Source organism: Lutra lutra, chromosome 2 (genome assembly GCF_902655055.1).
Source record: "Lutra lutra chromosome 2, mLutLut1.2, whole genome shotgun sequence".
NCBI lineage: Eukaryota > Metazoa > Chordata > Mammalia > Carnivora > Mustelidae > Lutra > Lutra lutra.
Genome location: NC_062279.1, coordinates 50,535,810 through 50,541,025, shown reverse-complemented (window position 1 = coordinate 50,541,025; position 5,216 = coordinate 50,535,810). Strand labels below are relative to the sequence as shown.

The window sequence follows — 5,216 nt, the reverse complement described above, 5'->3', positions numbered from 1 at the left end:
ATCTCCTAAAGGATATAATATTTAATTATTAATTATGGGTTACATATATGCTAAAACAGCTATTTAAAACAACTGGAGAGGACCCAATGTAAGGGAGAAACTAGAGAGGATTCAATCTTTGAGTGACAGTAATTCATTGGATTAAATCCAACTTTATATCACCTTTTCCCCTTTGGTCTATAGAGTGTAGAGCACCTAGAAAAAAGAAGAAAACCTAGAAGAAAGATTAGCTTATTGATATGATATATCAAATAACAAAATTCAGAGGCCCCAAAGAACATATAAATTGAGAAAGAAAGTCCTGCAATATGAAGAGGATTGTGCCTGACATCTGGATAAAAAAGCTCTCAAAACTGACTACCCCATATGAATAGTGCTTGGTTTGGTTAAGAATACCAGTATTCAAAAGGAAAGCAAGTGGTAGAAGGTTTAAAGAGCTGATATTTCTGCTGACTCCAGCACAAAAGAAAAATAGTTTGGAGTTTGAATATGACAAGTTAGAGAAACAAAGGACATACTCTGAGCTTTCATTTAAAATTCCAAAAGATCCATGCTTAGAAGAGACTGTGTCCCGGAATCAGGGCACTCATCATGAACTAAGAGCAACACTGAAACAGAGTTATCTGACATATCACCACATAAAAAGGATCAGTTCTTAATTTATTTGCTTTCTAGAATGAAACTAAACACTAAAAAGACAGATAACAAAATTCAGGGTCTTTATAATGTATAATCACTGATGAGCAAAATAAATCTAAAGTTTTTTTAACACACGGAGACACAGGAAAATGACAGCCATTGCCCAAGATCAAAGGCAGTCAAAAAAATAAAACAAAACGAAAAAACAAGTCCAGAGATGACTTCAATATTTAAATTAACAGATAAAACCTTTTTATTAGCTGTTATAAATACAATCAATGACAGAAGTGAAACTGAGATCAAAATAATTGGATAGATTTAAATCTAAGCATTGATATGGTAAGGGTAAAAATAATTATGTTGAAATTCTAGAAGGGAGTATACAGTGCTTGAAATGAAAAATGCAATAGATAGACTTAATAGAAGATGAGAGAGGATAACATGATGGTCAGTGAAATTGCAGACAGATTAATAGAAATTATCCAATTTAAATAATGGGGAAATATTTATTTTAAGTAGTTCTGTTTTCATGCTCACTTCAGTAGCGCATATACTAAAACTAGAATGATACAAAGATGAGCATGACCCCTGTGCAGGATGACATACAAATTTGTGAAGTGTTCCATATTTTCAAAGAAGGAAGAAAAGGAAGGAAGGAGGGGAGGAGGGAAAGAGAGAGAGAGAGGAAGGAAGGAGGGTTGGTTGGTTAGTTAGTTCTGTTTTGTTATGTGAGGCAACATTAAGTGGTCCAATATGCATGTAATAGAAACAAAGAAGTAACTCTTTGTAAACCGACTGATGATTTTTACTACAGAAATATAATAATGGAGAGTCCTTGCTTTAAAATTGATTTTTGGGAAAACAAATCTGGTCTGTCTTCATTTCTTACTGAAAAAAATAAAAACAAAGCCAAAATAATAAAACAAGAACTAGAACAACAACAGAACACTTGGTTCATGGGTTAAGTGGATTTGAAGAATGGAAAATAGTCATATAGACTACTTCTTTCTGGGTAGCTTTTAACACAGTATTAAACTGAGAAAAATCAAAATGGAAATGGCTTCCTTTGAGAACAATATCACTTTATATGTCATGGCAACACATATGTTTCTCAAACCAAAGATTCAAAGTGAGTGAAGGAATAGTTCTAACCTCTTTTAGAAGGAAATGCAATATCATTGTTGTGTTCTTTCTGGCATCTTTTGGATTATTAATAACATTTGGCGATTGGTTAGATCCATGATTCACAAAAGTCTGCTTTGAGAGTTCAAACTCTGTGTTAACAGTTATTTAATTTGAACAGGAGCAATCATGAGAGTCTAATGTGACTCACATGGTGATTAGTGTCTGTCATAGAGGAAAACAGAAGAGAAATTAGAGGTTGAAGAAGTCAAGATACATTTTGCAATTGCACATTATGATTGGTTTTGGTTGAAGAGACCCGCAACATAATATATAGTACTTCATTCTGGGTGATCTTTAAGAGTTCATTTTAAGAAAATATATAAGGGTGCCTGGGTGGCTCAGTCTGCCTCCGGCTCAGGTCATGATCCCAGGGTGCTAGGATCAAGCCCCACATCCAGCTCCCTGCTCGGAAGGAAGCCTGCTTCTCCCTCTCCCTCTGCTGCTCCCCCTGGCTTGTGTTCCCTCTCTTGTTCTCTCTCTCTATCAGATAAAATAATAAAATCATACACATACACACACACACACACACAAACATATAAATAATTTGGCTATTGCAACATGTATTTCAAAGATCCCTTTTCCCTGTCACATGTAAACTGTCTTACTGGCATTATACAATCTGGCAGTCAGATTCCCAGGTAAATAATTTCTATTCCCAACAATGCATATTATTTATATGAATTTCTTCTTCTAAGGATATCAAAGTAGTTTATGAATGTAATGTTCATAGTGTCCTTGAGGGGCAAACAGACTTGTCATAATTACAATTCAAAGATATGCATAACAGTTTTGTATTTAAAAAGTCATCCCAAAGGAATACAGTAGTTACAGACAGGAAAAAAATTTATTGCATACTTTTTTTTTTTTTAAGCTTTCACAATTTTTATTAAATCCTAATCTAAGGTAACAGTAATCTGATTTCATAGACATCATCCCATGGTGAACAGGTTTAATAAGTGAAAGGAAATCAGACATTTAAGTCATTATTCTCTGCAGACTAAGCAATAAGGTGAACAACACAGAACACTACAGGTAACGACATACACTTACTTGCTCAGTTTTCACACAAGCCATGTTTTTTTTTTTATCAAACTCTATCTCCTAATAGTTAATACAGTAGAATTAGTGATTGTAGCTCTCATATAATATTTTAATTACAAGTACCTTGTTGAGATAACTAACATGTTGACAGTTTCAATGATTTTCCAAATTTGTATAATATATTCAAGAGAGCAAAAAAGTGAAATGAAAACTGAACATGACAAGTCATTAAAGGAAAAAACGCCATTAAAAAAAAGTGGGCGGGGGGAGTGAAGTATCACTGGGGTAGAAAAATCTAGTTAAATCTAGACATTGGTCTGGAAGAAAACAGATCAACTATGAATTTCACAAGTCAGAGTTTATAAATTCAATGCAATACAAATCCTTTTGCATGTAAAAGCCAAAGTGAAAATAACAGGTCTATAAACTGTTACTTTTGGCCTTAAATGGTACCAATTCTTTTGATCAGAAAGGCCACAACAGTTAAGATTGTATTACTTGATTTATTTTACACTAGGTGGCAGGCACAAAGTGATCCTCCTTAATAAAGTTGACAATTAGCTTCACTCAGAACACTTTTAATAATGCACATAAAAAAAAAGTATTCATCTTACAAATTGTTCTGCATCCAATATACAATAGCTTGGAAAACAACGTTTAGAAAACAAAGCCAATGTAAAAAGACAGATTAAAACAACTAGAACAGTACAGGTTTCATGGCTCTGATTTTACAGTTTTCTTACTGCATCATCAATGTCCGAAATCTGTTCCTTCAGTTGGCTCCATTGCTCGGGATTTAAAGAAATACCTTTTCTTCCAGGTTTCATTCACCTTCTGATCCATCCAATATTCTCTAATATCAATTAGGACTTCCCTTTAAAGTCCCGAACACTGACGTACCTCAATTTTCCCAATCTGGAACATGTTATCTCTGCTGCTGCTGCTCTGCTTAGAGGATGACAGGGCTCTGAAGTTTCACCAGTCTTTTGCTTCTTCACAGGTTTTTTCTGGAGTAACTTGCTTTTTCCCTCTTAACTTTTTGTCAACCTCACTGTCAGAATCGCGGCCAGAAGAGCTTGAAGAAACAAGTTCCTTTGATTTAGGCATTGCTCCACTCTTGCAGCCGAACTGCCTTCTGCTCGCTCGCTTGCAACTATTGCATACTTTTTTATTGTTTGGAGTTTTATAATCAGTTGCCAGGCAACTGGATTTTTTTTTGTCTATTTAAATTGTTTCTGGGGGCCTGGGTGGCTCAGTAGGTTAAGCGTCTGCCTTTACCACAGGTTGTGATCCTGGCATCCTGAGATTGAGTCCCTCATCAAGGTCCCTGCTCAGCAGGAAGTCTGTATCTCCCTCTCCCTCTACCCTTCTTCCCTCCCCCCCACTCATGCTCTCTCTCTCCCAAATAAAATCTAAAAAAAAATTAAAAATAAAAATAAATTGCTCCTATGATAGTTGTTTTAAAAATCAATGATTATGTTGATTACATTTCTACTACACAAATTTCATCCAATTTGCAGTGCTATGTACATATATATTTTTTTCTTTCATAATCTCCATAGTAATACTTCTTGGGACTTTTCAATGACCATCTTATTTCCAGTCATATAATTTTACAGGTAAACTGAAAGACTAGGCAAAGTAAATATGAGTAGGAAATTTAATGTTTGCATCTGGAGAGTGGTTAATTTTTTTTTTCCTTACTTGACTTCAGCAGCAATGGTTAGCATTTCCCGTTTTATAAGCTAACATGGAGGTTAAGAGATGTAATTACTAAGGTGAGCACATACTTTAGTATCTAACCCAAGATAGTTTTTAGAGTAAAAGTATGTGGCCATTAACATATACTTCAGAGTAACACACAAAAACTAAGACTATTCCAGAAAATTGGAATACATGGTCATCCTATAATAGTACTCATACTATAACTATGTATATTTGTTTACAAAACAAAGTTCCTAATATGTTACACTCATCTATTACAATAATTCTAAATATTTTAAACATTAAAGTTTACCTCATTAGATTCATAGTGAGTTTTCACATCCAGTTAGGATTGCTTATAAATTTTCCTGTTAGCCAATATGACATGTTATCTCATATACACTGTCAATTAATATATACAGATAGTACTCTATACCAGGCACTGTTTCTAATGCTTTATTTATATTAATTAATTCACTCTTTCCAACAATCCAGGGCTTAAGTATTATTACTAAGCCATTTTCCAGATGAGAAAACTAAAGTATTGAGTGACTACTCATGGTTCCATTGGACTAACTCACAATTTGAACCCAGGCCTTTCTATTTACCCAATGTCTTGTCTTGTTTTCTTTCTTTCTTTCTTTTTT

At 34.2% G+C, this 5,216-nt stretch overlaps 2 pseudogenes; one reads left to right on the top strand and one right to left on the bottom strand.

Annotated features, from left to right (window-relative positions):
* The first annotated feature begins 1,170 nt into the window (after nucleotides 1-1,170).
* Nucleotides 1,171-1,271, top strand: LOC125094566 (uncharacterized; annotated as a pseudogene).
* A 2,086-nt stretch (nucleotides 1,272-3,357) lies between these two features.
* LOC125094000 (activated RNA polymerase II transcriptional coactivator p15-like) lies at nucleotides 3,358-4,014 on the bottom strand (annotated as a pseudogene).
* Nucleotides 4,015-5,216: the final 1,202 nt, after the last annotated feature.